The sequence below is a fragment of the Drosophila montana genome, unplaced genomic scaffold (genome assembly GCF_035044405.1).
Source record: "Drosophila montana isolate Dmon_TW-CO22-7 unplaced genomic scaffold, ASM3504440v1 contig_920_1, whole genome shotgun sequence".
NCBI lineage: Eukaryota > Metazoa > Arthropoda > Insecta > Diptera > Drosophilidae > Drosophila > Drosophila montana.
Genome location: NW_026999206.1, coordinates 1,568,644 through 1,583,978, shown reverse-complemented (window position 1 = coordinate 1,583,978; position 15,335 = coordinate 1,568,644). Strand labels below are relative to the sequence as shown.

At 40.9% G+C, this 15,335-nt stretch overlaps 1 long non-coding RNA gene across 2 annotated transcripts; it reads left to right on the top strand.

The window, feature by feature from the left end:
- Window positions 1-11,772: 11,772 nt before the first annotated feature.
- On the top strand, window positions 11,773-12,994 carry LOC135440282 (uncharacterized). 2 transcript variants are annotated; one of them, XR_010438274.1, is made up of 3 exons: window positions 11,773-11,897; window positions 12,190-12,500; window positions 12,702-12,994. It is a non-coding gene; the product is annotated as an uncharacterized LOC135440282 (long non-coding RNA). The 2 variants fall into 2 exon arrangements; XR_010438275.1 differs by lacking the exon at window positions 11,773-11,897 and adding an exon at window positions 11,904-11,993.
- The last annotated feature ends 2,341 nt before the right edge of the window (window positions 12,995-15,335 follow it).

The following is a 15,335-nucleotide window of genomic DNA, read 5'->3' as shown; positions in this document are numbered from 1 at the left end:
TCTAACACACTGCGCCTGCGCTCTGAGAGCGCATATTAATAACATTTAGCAAAGTTCTGTACTACTGTTAACTGTCTAACATAACAGTTGGCAGCTTACGAGCTTTAGGAAGTGGATATAAGTGTGCGATCAGTTGGAATAGAGCTAATGGGTCAGGTAAGGATTTTCAGTTGATGCCCTTTGATTGGCCGGGATTGAAGGCATTTGCTGAATTTCAATCTCAATTGACCAAAGTTGGAAGTGTTTGAGGGCTATCCACATGGGTGTAGCAGGGGAAGGGGGGGACGCGAAGGGAGGCTGCACTGTTCAGTCTAAGGACTAACTGCCCGCTTTTTGTGTCATATACTCGTTGTCCGTCTTTTAGAGAATGGCAACAACAAAACGAGCGTTTCGTCCATTTGCAGTCAGCACGTCGCGTAGTCCCCTCCCCGCCCTTTACACACAGCCCTCGGCAGCCCTTCGCAAGTCACAGACGCTGTGGCAACTCCCCCGCTCAGCACATTTTCGCCTTTTAATTTCGCACTTGGGTCATTTTGTTGTTTGGTGTGGATTATAAGACCACTTCATATTCATGCAACTAACAACCGGGCCGGCACACAAAAAGCCCCGACCCATAGCCCAGGCCAAAGCCCCAGACCCCGGACCGAGTAACCAGACCCAGACTTTTGCTACTTGCGGACTAGAGCAACAACAACAACAACAACAACAGCAGCAACAATGTGGACAATAACAAGGAACAGGCACAAAAACCAGCCGCCTTTGTATTTAGCCACAAAAAGGAGCAACAAAAAGAAAGAAACAAAAAATACACACACAAAAAATAGACGAGGTTGGGGGACGGGGCGTGGTAGAGGCTGAATGAGAGCGACGACGCCAACTGCAAGTTGACCAAAATGAAAGGCAAAAGGTTTCATAGGCAAGGGCAAAAAGACTGGGACAGACCGCACAGACCCAGCCCCAGCCCCAGCCCCAGCCTCAGCCTCAGCCCGAGTCAGGCCAAGCCAATCCTTTCCTCAGCCCACAGTCACGGCCCAATTGCTCGCCCGTTCCTTGGGCGCGAGCAAAAAAAATATGTTAGTAAAAACGTTCGTATAAGTAGGTATATGTATGTATATATGCATAGGAAGAAAAAAATCCAAAAGAAATTGAGGAGCCCCTCGTAGCTAAAGTAACAACTTAATTTTTGCTGGCATTGTCTGACCTTTGGCCTTTGACTGGCCAATTGAGTTCATCAATCAGTGGCCATTGATCGTATTAAGATGGAATTAGTGAGCTCTTATAAGGTTCTTAAGAGCTTGTTAATACGCCTCCAAAAAACGATCTGGCAACGCTTAGGGCAGGATTTACGCAGCTTCTGGAATTGAGAATAAAATTAATCTTATGGCAATCATCAATCAGAGATCTGACAGTACTTCAATGTCAATTGGTTACTCAAGCCTTAACTTACTTGTTCTTAATCCTTTAAGCTCTGTTATTTCTCAAGCAGCGACCTGGTAACACTTTTGAGTTTCATCACTGTAAAATTGACGTTTTCAAAGACTATCATCAACGATCTGGCAACGCTATAAGCAGTATTAATGCAGTTGTACTTCGTGCGCTTTTCTGGCAGTCAAATTAGTCTTATGGTTATCATCTATCGCAGATTTGGCAATACTTTGGATTCAATTGGTTTCTTAAGCTTAAACTTACTTGTGCTCCACCTTTTACAACTCCGTTATTTCTCAAGCAACGACCTGGTAACACTCTGGGAATTTAATCACTCTATCGTTTTATCGTTTTAAAAGCTTTCATCAATCAACGATCTGGCAACGCTAGAAGTAGGAAACGCATCTTTATTGTCAAGCGCTTGAGCTGTGGCATCTGGAATAGTGAATAGAATTAATTTTTCAAGCAATAATCAAGCAATGATCCGGCAACGCTTTATGGTATTGTGTGTACCTCAAGCACATGCTTATGCCTTCATTATGCAAGCTTTATTTATCGAGCAGCGATCTGGCTACGCCTCAACGGTTCAGCTTTGCTTAGGCTGGCATAAACGTTGTATATTATTACACATTCTCCCCAGTACTTAGCCGCATTATTTAAATGCTAGGATCTACCCGAAACCAGCTGGTCAGCTCTGGTCTTACTGTCATTGAGTAGTTCGAGCTGCTCAGTTGAAAGCCTCCTAATGTCAATTTGCAAGTGGGTTAACCGGGGGCCAGGGCAGAGATGCTTCATGAAGGACGTTCAATAATATAAATTTCGGCGGTAAACGAGACAATGACAACAGTTTGCCGGTCATTCGGTCATATTTATGCTCTTCCAGAGGGTTTTATAATTTTGTCACGAAATGTGTAACGCATAGAAGAAGACATCTGCGAGTTTTAAAAGTGTATATATTCCTGATCAGCAACAACAGCCGAGTCGATATAGCCATGTCCATATGCTTATATAAAAGCTAGTCTCTCAGTCTTAAGGCAATTCTTATGAGATTTTGAATAGATATGTCTTTCTTTTGCAGGAAGTAAATATGTCAGAGTATCCGAATCGGGATACTATATATCTTAATCGGCGAAAGTTATGTATTGTGTGAACAAGTTTTTCTTGTGCAGTATATATCCACCAGCACGAAGAATGGGTCCAGGAATAAGTTTTTCTGTTTCTTAATAAGTATATCTTAACCAAACTCAGCTCAATTGCCAGCTACAAATTACCAAATTGGCCTACTTTATCATATATGTATATATTTATATAGCTCGCATGGGAACAATCGGTTCGATAAGCCGAGGGTATTTAATTTTCGGTCTGTAGCATATAGCCTTTCGCTCCTGTTTGTATTTTTGTTGTTGCCTCGTTTTTCATTTTGGCCATTTTGTAGGCCAGTTTTTTGTGTACGCTTCCGTTGCGCATTGTTGTGGTTGTTGTTGTGGTTGTTGTTATTGTTGTTGCCTTGCTGCTTCTTTTACTTCTGCTGTTTGTTTGTTTGTTGTTTCTTTTGGCTTTGGCTCTTTAGCTAAACGTCTGACCTCCGCGTCGGGCGTTGAAGTTCACAGCTGTTCATTCGTAGGGCTCCCATTTCTTTATTTCATTTCTTTTTTTCTAGCACTTGTTTCGCGTTTTACTTTTGCCCAACATCCGCATTTGTTTTTCTTTTGTCCCTTTCCTTTCAGTCATTTTTTGTTGTTGGTATTTTTGATAATTTGTTGACCGTCACATTTTCCGCACATTTTGTTGGCCCGCAAAAGGTCCTGGAAACGTCTCCATTTCTTAGCGGACTTTATGACCAGCGCCGCATCTTCATTCCGGACTGCACTTCATTTCGTTTATGAGCATTCGTGCTGCTCTCTTTCCTCCTTTGCGCACGCATCCGTGCATTATTTATTTTTAGGCGCACTCGCTCTAACTTGCGGCCTTGCCTATTATTTACCCTAACCTGGCCAGGTCCTTACTTTAGCATGAAATATCCTGTGTTATTTTTAAAAGAAGCATTCTCTACATTTGATTACAAATCGCATTGCCAAATGATGAAAAAGGTTTTTTTAATACTATGGCCACGCTTCGACAAACATCTCCTATGCTCCTTGCCTCTAAAATATTTTCATATTTTCATTTATTAGTTCGTGCAAAAGTCTTGTACAAACGGTCAAGCATTTTTACTTGAAAACCTGATCAATATTCTATTATCGATTCGATTTATCGAACAAATAGTCGAGCTGCGCTGCCAACTTAACAAGCCAACTTGCCGACTTGGCGTTGCCACCTGGCGCACAATTTTGACACGGTTCGTTTGACAAGAGTATGCGCAACTTTTCGTAAGCATATTTAAGTGTCGTTATGCAACTATTAGCTCATCTAGCCTTGTTTTGTTTTAATTAAAACTGTTGACCGCCCAAGTGGTCTACCTCTCTCCCCCCCCCCCTCCCTGCCCACATTCCCCATCGGAATATATAAACGTACACGAAACGCAGCCAGAACTTCAGCTGGATCTTCTTTTGGTCCCATCATCTATGCCGTTTCGTCTTTTACTTTTGCTCTCGGAGTTTTTTAGAGTTTCTGAACCTTTTTGCAGGCGCATGTCTGTGCATTAATGTGGCTTATAATAAGAAGAGACCTGCCCACCACCCGCTGCACCCAACAACAACAACAAAAAAACAAAGAAGAAGTAAAGTTGCCCAGTTTGAGAATCCCAGCCGGTTGTTTGTTGTTGTTGGGCAGCCACATCAAAGGCAAGGCCGCAGTCCATGGCAGCTGCCCGGCTGCAGAGGAGAGAGTCCATCGATTGTGGTCGCATTTTTGTTTATGTTGGTTCCATTTCATTGTGCTGAATGAGCTTTTATCGGACGCTTAGCTCTGCGGTTGGCCTTTATTATCACAGCTAGCATTGATATTTGAGGTTTAGTTCCGCCATCAGAGCGAGTATCACCAACTTGTGTGCCCTTGTTTATTTTCGATTGTGGCTGCAGAATTTATTCATCGCAACGTTTATTTATTGACTCGTTCATATCAAAGGCTCAATCGCACTCTTATGTCCAGCCAATGGCAGCTCCGTTGCGTTAGTATCGAAATAATCTGTATACTCATTAGACTAGCTATTTGAAATGTGTCAAGCGCTATAGGAAAGCTTTTGGTTAAGCGGAGGAGTTGCCCTTTCACTTGATTTTTAATGCCTTAACGGAAATCGAATGGATTTAATACTACAAAAAACGATCGCACATCTGACTAAATAACATGTAAAGAAATTCAATTAACTTAACAGGAAGATTTATGTGCTTCGTGTTTGAATCTGCTCTTCGAACATTAGACTAACCTGTGCCACAAAAGACAACACTTTTTGACACAATTCATTAATCCGACTCAACCAATTAATGTGTGTTTGAAAACCTTCGCCTCCTTGGATTAAGTCGGTCAATTAAACTTGAATGCAATAAAATCCCAGCTGGTTTCACATGCTAGCCAGCTAGTCGAGCATAAAGGAACTTTTCACATTACTAAAAGCTTTCGTTCAAAAGCTTTTATCTTCCGAATTTCCATCTTTTTAAATAAATCGCACTTGCTGAACTTCTGAGCTTTCGAATCATTGTTTTTCGCATGCTAGCAACTTTAAGGAATGCTGTTAAAGCTTTTGGATTGCTCCAGTGATTGAGTGGGAAAAATATTGTGCGCCGTGAACCAAGGTCTGATTTTTCTCTGGATTAGATTTGATAACACACACAAAAGCTTTCATGTGCTTTTAGAGCTTTTGAATTGTTGCTCTGATTAAATGTTGTTATGTGTGTTTTTTTAATATTTTTCTTGTCGGCATGATTAATCCTATGATGATCCTATAACGAATAAAAGCTTTTATGTGATTTTAGAGTTAAGATTAATCCTATGATTAATCTTCGTAAGATTAGATTTGCTTATTCTCCGGATCGAGCTTACTTTTACGCATATCTGGTAGTGAAAATTAACGACATTTTACGCTTTCACTTGTTTTCTAATTTAAATTTATGTTTATGAGTTATGGCCGCAGCCCGAGCAGCGAGCCCAAGACCCCATCGCCCAGCCCCGAACCGAACCCTAAACCTGAGCCTATGGCCGTATACTATACTCTTGGCAGCCCCTGTCTCTGCCCTTCGCCCAGTCAACCGGTTGCTGTCCAACCCAAAGCATGCACTTGTACAAGATTATAATTATGAATTTTGGCTGCGCTCTTTGAGGTAAGCTATTAATTTTTAAGCATATCGCGGTGTACAACACGAGAATGCCGCAAATTCATTACGAAACTCTGAGATTAGTTTTCTCGAGCAGAATAATTGCCAACTGTTTGGATGCGTAGCGTCAATTAGTTTTTGAAATATGCGCCAAGCTGAGATATTTGATAAGCAGCACCATGATAAATTGTGGCCCGGCTTGGGGTGGCCAAATAAATAACAATATACGCCGGCTGCCAACAAGAAGTTTTAAATTATTATAGATAATTAGTGTGCAAATAAAAAACGATGCATCAAAAATAGCTTTGGCATATTCAGATGGAGTTTCATTAAGCCGATGTCTTGCAGTGGATATGGAGAAGGGATATATATTTATAGAAATTCTACTTGCCATACTTTCAGCTTCAATCAAAAGGAATTTGCGAATACGCATAAGCATACTTGAAATAAAACATGCGTTATGCTGAAAATATTTTGGATCAATCTGAAGATTGGGTTATGAAATATTTGCATGATTATAAGTTAATTTATAAAGAGCTAACAGACTGACAACAGGCAGAGGAGAAACATGAAACAAATGCCAAATATAGAACAACAAGTTGTGCGCTCATCAAATTAGGCTATGTAAAAGGGATTTCAATATTTTCATAGCAACCATTTGCTGACATTTTAAGAAGTTCTACTTGAGTTACATTGGGCTCTTTTTATGTTTTCCTATTTGTGTTTGTTCCTGCTGATGCTGATGCTGCTCTGAGAGTAGTGGAATTTTTGCTCTGGCTGGCCCCCAAACTCAAGGGCACTAAAACGAACAAGCGCCGGGGCTGAGCACCAAGAAGTGTCCTTTGTGGATGCCCCCAAAAACTATGCACGGCACAACAAGCGTTACCATGTAGCCTCTGCTCCCAGCTCCCAGTTCCCACTAAGGCTCAGCTTTTGGTGAACTTGTTGTTGTACTAAAAAAAAAAAAAAAAGAAAAGAAAGGAGGACAAAAAATTCATTTATTATTAAAATCACTTTCGTTGCAATGAGGATTCCAAATGTGCTATCGTTTCGTTTCTTTTTATTGGTATGCGTGTGTAGCTCCCGCTCTCAATCTATCTTTAGCCCTCTCTCTCTCGCACTCTCACTCTCTAACACGTTTGCCTCTTGCGTGGCAAAATCCTGTCTTCAACTAGCGTAGACTTTATGTCCTTTACTTCATGCCAAGCAGCATGGCTTCATGTTCTGCTCGTCATCGACATTTCCACCCGTTTCTGCCCCGCCGGCTGCCACGATTTGTTGTTGTTGGATTAACAAGTGTCATATGTGGTTGTGCTGCCCTTGGCACACACCCCCAACCGCCCGTTAGCCCAGTGGTAATGGCAACAGCTCTCGACGCTTTGCGCTCCACTGGCTCGAAGTCTTAGCCAGCCACAGCCTCAGCCTCAGTCTCAGTCTCAGTCTCAGCCTGCAACCGGCGACCAAAGCAACGAGCTCGTCCTTATCCACAGCCCCAGCCACAGTCAGTTGCTCCTCCTAATAGTCCTTGTCTACCTGTGCATATTCTACACATTTAAGTCAAGTGTGCTTTGGAGATTTTGTAGTCGCTTTAAAAACCCACCTCCCGCCCTACACACACACACACACACACACACACACACAATCCTGCAATAATGTGTCCTGGTGTCCGCGCGGGGCGTGTTGCGTGTATTTTGGGCTGCGCAAATGTCAACGAAAGTGCAAATAAAATCTAATGTTGAAATCATTGCAAAAGTTGCCCTTTTCCACACACAAGCACACACACACACTTGTGCACATGTGGAGGTGTGCGAGTGTGTGTATGTGTGCGTGTGTGCTTAATGTCCTTGTCGTTTGGTTTGTCGCACCCGCGTGAATTTGTTTTTATATCAACATTGCATTTTATTGGTCGGTCGACAACTGCGGCAACGCATCTTTTTCCATGGCTCTCAATAGCAATTTACACAACGAGCCCAACACAAGCAAATAGGCCCCATTTTCGCATGTACCTGTCAAATTTAACAAGCACTTTGACATGTTGTCAAACTATGTATATTCAAGCACTCACTCTAGTTTAACTGCTCGCCTTGAACTACACTTTAAAGTTAATCAAGCTCTTTATCTGCCTTTTAAATATTTGACAAGCAGCCTTCGAACAGTGTTGGCAAACAACAAACGGCTTGCAACTGACATTTTTGAATATCCATTAAACAAGGTCTATATCCGCCCCGTTATGCAACTTTATTATTTGTTGGGCGTTGCCACACTTGCTCATATTCGGCAAAAGCAATGAAGTTTAGTGCTTTGATCAATTTGAAACTAGTTCAAAACGGTACCAAACTGGCTCATAAGTGGTTCAGTGTGATGGATTTTAAAGTACTTCAGACACAATGCAGAAATTTGGTCTGTTAAATAGTAAACCAAAACGTATATGTGCAAGCCGCCAATTTTGTTGCTTCTGAGTATAAATTCTTTATTGAAAAACTGAGAAATATGGTCAGAAATTTAAAAAAGTATTCCGTAGAGCTGTTCTCGTGTTGACTTGGTCTTATTGACGTGTTGCTTTGGGTGTGGGTGTGGGTGTGGGTGTAGGTGGGGTGTGTGTGGATCGAGGGTGGTGGGTGCGGTCCTCACGAATATCGAATGATGTCGATTGGCAATTTGCTGCACTTGCCGTGGTACAACTGAATATTGAATATGAAGCGATTGCTTGCGACGGCTTTCTGAGCACGTTTATAAATATTTGATGTGCCACACACACACGCACGCACGCACGCACACACACACACACACACACACACTGAGAGTGCAGTAAAGTGTGTTATGTGTAATTGCGCACTATATACTTACATATCCACGTCCATATTCATATCCATATCCATATCGGCTTGCGCCATAACATTCCAACGGGACAGATTTAATAAAGCGCCAGCACCGACAAGGTATCGCCTAAATTCAGAAATTCATTGTTGGCTGGCCAGATGATTATCCAAGCGGGGCTGAACAACCGCCAGGAGACAGCAACGAGGAGCCAGCAGGAGCAGAAGCAACAATCGAGAATAGAGATGGTCGCGTGTCGCATTCGATTTATTTAAAAACTCAAATTTCTTACACACCCCTTAACAAAATGTCTAGATATTGGAGTTATTATTATATATGTATGTAGTTATTATTCAATTTTGAGCAAGTCCAAAGCTTTTCGTTTAATTTAAACTTTTAGCGTTCTCACCCATTTTCTCTATTTGAAATAAAATATCAGATAGAGCCTTGAAAATGCATTTGAAGCTGTTTGTAAAGAATCTTTTCTCAGAAAATCGGTAAAGATGTATAATGATTGCATAAAAATAGATATGCATGCGAAAATACTAGATACTAAAATAATACTAAAATAGATAATTGAAATTGAAATATTTATTATATTATCTCACAACTCACGCATTCCATCGCTTCACGCGCTCATCTCTTGTGACAAACGTAACAAAAGGCATCGTCTCAGTTTTATTTTTACCCCCGTTAGGGCTGCACAATTCCCACTCCCCCCCTCCCCCCCGTACCCTAGCAGCCCCTCACCGTGCTACACCCATGTTTTATTCAGTGGAGCCGCTTCGGTTATTGTATATCGGTGGCGTTGCCGCAAATAGTTTCATTTTGTAGTCATTGTATTTTCTCCGACTCAGCACAAAGCCAACCAAAATTGGCATAAATATTTGAGCACCTATTTTGCTGGCTGCTTGCGCCGTCTCCTGCTCCAAGGATAAATACAGTTATTGGGATGATATTTCTTCTTCTTTATCTTGTTTGGATGCGAATCGTAATCAATGAAAATGTATCCACTTGCATTGATTCATTTTGCTATATTCAATTAATAGCTCTCGAAGTGGAAACTTTACCACAAAAAAAAAAACTCGACGTAGAAATTGTTCTGCCCTAAATAGACCTTAAGTTAAATATTGAAATTGAAGTGGTTTACAAATATTTCCGAAAGCCTGCCTTCACAACTTAGTTGATTTCTCAAACATGTTTTAATTGAGATTTGTGCGAATGAGAGAAGCAACAGAAGTGCTCCGAATTTCTGCATTCATGCATTGTGAACGTGTTTGCTCTCGAAGCCTCTTGTCAGTGTTAGGCAATGCCCAATTCTCAAAGAGTGCTGCAAACGGAAGTGTGAGCTTAGCTGTTAAAGTTCTGACATTAAATGCAAGGAAAAGTTTTAAATACGAATAAGGATGTTATTAAACTGAATTAGGATTTAAGGAATGAATTACAATTAGCCACAAAATGTATAACGCTTTGGAGCAGACAATTACAATATATGTATATAAATACCTGATCAGTGTGCACAGCTGAGTAGATATAGCCATGGCCGACTGACTGGCTTTTAGTCTTTTCGAATGGCTATCTTGATTTTTGGAGCACTTCAGCTTTTCTTCTTTTTGACGTTGAGTAGCTTCTGAGTACTGAAATATAAATTCAAAAGTATTAAAAGTGCTTTACCACGAAGCTAAAGAACCGCTTACCTGAGCACTTCATTCCACTAGAGCATCAAAATCAAGGCTTATCCGGCTTAAGTCCTTGGAGATTATAAGCTTCCATTTATAATTTGGCTGGCAGCTGGCGTAAGAGTTCAGTCCAGTTTTTGTAGTGGTAGCTTTATTCGCTCCTTATTACTAGAACAGCTTTCCGAGAACTTGGAATAAATTCGGTTTAGTTGCCAGCAAAATTGTGAACCAGTTCTGATTCGAACCTGTTCGAGGCCTGCAATTTAATGTTTACCATTACAAGATATTTAAGTTCTTCACATCAAATATAATTGGAAACATTTAGTCTAGGGGCTAAATTATAAATAGGCACAATCATAATGTAAACCCGTTTGTTTAGTTGGTTAATTTAAATTAAATTAAGTTAATGACTTTGGCTGAATGTAAACGAGCAAATATCATTCAGATATGAAGTGCACTACATATATATATATATAAAGAGAGTGCGACTGGAGCGAGTCGGGTTAAGGGTTTATTTGTTGAGTACTTAAACAACAATTGAGCCACATTTCGGATGCAACTCATTTTCGATGTTAAGCCGAAATGTAAGCAAAAATCATGATGGCTTTGTTGCAATTACAAACGCAAAGCCCAGGCCGGACAGCCCCGCCCGCCCGCCCCTCTCCTCAGAAAGCTGCTGCGCATCTGTGTGCATCAGCAAATGTATCTGCATCTGCATATGTAAATGCAATCAAATTTGCAACGGTCATTTGGCCAGCCAACCGTCCAGCCAATCTAACGGCTATCATGTGGCATGTGGCATGTGGCATGGACGGCGCATTTATGTATTCATAAAGCTGCCGCTGCCTCTGCCTCACTGTTGCTGCCGCTGCTGCTGCTGCTGCTGCTGCCACTGCAACTGAATGATGTTTACCTCATAAATAAATAATTGTTAAGCACAAATATATGTACACATTACAGGGGCGTGGGCGGGGCTTGTTTGGACGGCTGCAAAGGGAGCGGCACTCCAACGGGAAACAGACAAATTACCACCAGTCAAAAAGTAGCCGAATTTTCTTTGCCACCGGCCACCCTCAAACCAGAGACCAGTCATAAAAAAATTTAAAAAATAACCAAAAAACCAGAACAATTCATTTTGCATAGCCGTATATTGAATACCCTTCTTCGGTGTCCCACTAATGTCATACTTAAGGTGTACTCATTATAAGAATATTATATATATATATATTATATATATTATATTTAATATAGTGTACAAATCAAAATTTTCGTGATGTTAAACATAAAATACCCTAGCGCAATAATATATAAATAAATTGTTTGCTTTTGATAAAAAAAAAAATAGTTCTTTGCATTTAACTAAATGTTAAAAAGTTAACTTTAATTCAATTTCAACCTTCATCAATCTATGAAAAAAGGTTAAACAGTTCGTTATTGTTAACCAACACTGCACTACACTGCACAACACAACACAGCCAGGAAAAATGATTTATTGTGCTTTTAGTTGTTTTGTTTCTTTTAGTTTTAATTTTTAGGTATTTATTTTATATAAAACTTACCTGAGAGCGTGCTAATAATTATATAGATTCTTGTCCAAAACCGAAATATGGAATCCGCCAACAAATATGATATATTCAGACATATTCAAGAGATTAAGTATTTCGAAAGGCTGCTCCTGTCAGTAGGTTACAAATTTCTTAACAAATTGCTATTTATTCAGTCAAGGGTATGCATAAAATTAAAAAATTAAAAAAAAAATCCCAAAATAATTGTACTCAAATGAAAATCCACTTATACACTGCCAAACCGTCTGTCTGCTTTTGTATGTGTGTGTGTGTGTGCGGAACTGGTTAACATTTGTATACGCAGCTTATGAGAGGATTATGCGCAAGCCTATTAAAAGGTCGCCCGACATTTTTGGTTTGGGCTGCGCGGTTGTACGCTTTCTGGTTGCATGTGCAGCAGGTCGCTAATTGACAACAGTTTGCATTATAAAAAAAAGGAACATTCTTTTGCAGCAACCCCTTTCGCCACCTGCGCCGACACTTCCACGTGCAGCACTCTGTCAAGCAGCCACATATCTTTTTGGCCAATGCACGCCTCATCGAGCTAGACAGCAGCCACAAAGAAACTGCCAAGAGTCGCAGTGGTTAAGACCAAGGAGAAGCAGCCATGAGGGGTAGGCGGAGGAGGGAGAGGAGCAGGAGAAGCGGGCACAACTGGCAACTAAACCAAATAAGTTCCACTCGAATGGCCACAAAGTGTGAAGCATCTCGTAGCGGGCGGCTGACGGGAGACAGGAGACAGCAGACAGCAGATGAAATGTCAGGTAGTATATCATTTTTTAGTGTTGGGCAACCGCAGTGCAGCCGCAAAACGAAAGGGAGCAGCCGCACAGGACCACTGCAAGGATCTTACCCAAAACATGGCACAGAGCCCAAAATACAAACGTTTTCTTGGCAAAAGTGCGCGCCAAGATGATATCCCCTAAAGGAACTTCGACAACTATTAACCTATAATATGTTTCTAGCTTCGCTTCACATGGTTTTCCACCCATTTTCCGCTCGTGACGGTGGACTTTTAAGGATAAAGACAAGCCGAAAGACGTATTCGAAGACCAAAAAAGTTTCATACAACCGCTTTCACTCATTTTCCACTCAGGAGGGTGAAATCATGGATAACCAATTGATCGTATTGACAGATACATTAAATATATATGTATGTATATGCACTATATTGTATATGTTGTATGTTATATGCTTCGAATCTATTCAGTCTGAGATCAATGGAACAGAGATCATATAAGTGGGAATAAAAAGCTATACCTGTGGCATTTGCTTATGACACCTACTGTCGATTGTAGGGTAACAGGGTATATTAGCCCAAAAGCTTGAACCCGAACACAGTATCCAGTATTCGGTGTACCCTATTCGGTATAGAGAAGGAGGCCCGCACTTGAATTAAAGATCTTACGGTACTTATTTCGTGTGCTGAATGCGACAAGTCGTTCCATATGCAGCTAGACACACACAAACGCCTACACACATGCACACGCACACTCACTCACACACACAAGAGCATGCACACTTGTGCTAAACCAATTTGTCTGGCTGCTTGTGGTGCCGTCTGTGTGTGTGTGTGTATTCGATTGTAAACATTGTTGTTGTTGTTTTTATTGCCAGCCCGGTGCGATCGAATAGTTGTCACAAAACCTATCAATATTTTCGTATTAAATCAATTTTAACCATCAAAGGAAATTCCAGAATATCCGCACATTTCTGCTCTGCAATTTCTTGTCGACAACTTGTTGTGTTTGAGGCTTTGGGAAACTGCTCGAGCTGCCCACTGAAGCCACATTACAACTGAGCAGCAGCTGCTGCTGGCTCTTTGCTGTTGCTCATTTGTAGTGTGCGTTGGGGCATTACGAAATGCTCAACAAGTTGGCGACCAATTTAATAGAATCTCAGCAAATTGCCAAATGCTTTGCTGGAAAGCTCAATATGGTTTCGACATGAAGGTCTAGCTTTGGTTAGGCGATATGACTCTTAGAAGGAATGGAATACTTCTCAACACACGGACTGTTCGATGCTTGCCCCGCAGTTCTCAAAAGGGAGAGAACTTTTCCTCGGCAAGTCTACTTCTCATAAGACTGTCTGTAGAAGCTGGCCAAGTTTTTGGGTGGACAAAGCTTAAAGTTACATATTAGCCAATTTGCCTTGTTTTATTATATTCTCTCTATATTTTTAAATTTTTCGAGAATTTTGAAAGTGTGGCATATTAAAATCATCTTTAAGCCAAGTCGACTAGTTTGCGAACGACCACTATATCTTGTATTATTTTGCTTTCACTCTTTCAATATTCAGATTATAATATAAACCTTGTTTACACGTTCTTTGCTCTTAATCCATGCGCACATCTCTCTCTCTCTCTCTCTCTCTCTCTCTCTTCCTCTCTCTCTCTCTCTCGCTTTATCTGTCTCTCTCTCTCTCTCTTCGCAAACGTCTTCCTGACACGCTGCTTGCTTTGACTTACCCTTTGTTTTTACAATCCAAGACTCTCTCTCATCAGTTCTCCTATTTTTGCAATTCTTCAGTTCGTAAAGGTTTTGTTAATTTGTAACTTATGCTGCCTCCACTCTCGATATCACACGCATACGATTGCGTTCACATGAATGATTGATTTTTTTTCAATTCCTCCTTTGCAGCATTCGTAATCGTTTTGGGGTCTTCAAAGCGTGCTTGGGCACAGCACAAATGGAAAATGTCGCTGCTCGTTTTAGAAGGTTTTTTAACATATTGTAGGGTATCTGCGCTTTGGTCTCAATCAACTAGTTGTTTTGCCCTCTTGTTGATGTTAAAGACGCTGTCGACGTCGTTGGCGCTTTCTTCTCTTTGCAGGCTCATAAGAAATTCATAAGTATTTCCGCTTCTGTGATTTTTGATTCAGTAATTAAAATGCAACTGAGATTGCGCTACGTACTTGTGAGTGTGGGTGTGGGTGTGCGTGTGCAGGTGTGTGTGAGTGTGAGTGTGTGTAGTAGGATTTTTCATTTGCCAGGCGTGTATTTGTTAATGTTGTTGTTTGTGTTTTGAGTTTTGTTGATTTACTTCACACACACACACACACACACATGCACACCCACACACGCACAACTTAAGTTACAAAAGGCGTCGGAACTGTTAGGAACTGTTATGCCAGGTGTTCAACTGCTGCAAATGCTTTGGCTATGAAGAGAGTTCGGCGTGTAGTTTTCCAGCTATGAGGGCGCGTGGGGCGTGGGGCATTGTAGCCGAGCTTTGATTGCTTGAAATGGTTTCTAAGCACCTGCCCCAGCAAGGCACGGCAAATGCAACAGTCGCAAAACGCATTATCTGCTCCTTCAGCGGCCAAGTGGACAAGAAGTGGAGGAGCCCAGCAGAGATGGAAAACTCAAAAAAAAATAAAATAGATTCAATAAATGTGTACGTATATAAAATACAAAAAAAAAAAAAAAAACTTTAATAAATATATTTCTGTATGAAATCAAGGTAGTGGGAAAAATAGTAAAAAATAAAATAAAAATAATGCGGAAAATATAACATTCTGCAATTTCATTTACAAAAGTTTATCTACAAGTGCGCGATTTCCCGGCTAGGCTGAAGTAGGGGGGTGTGGCAGGTTGTGT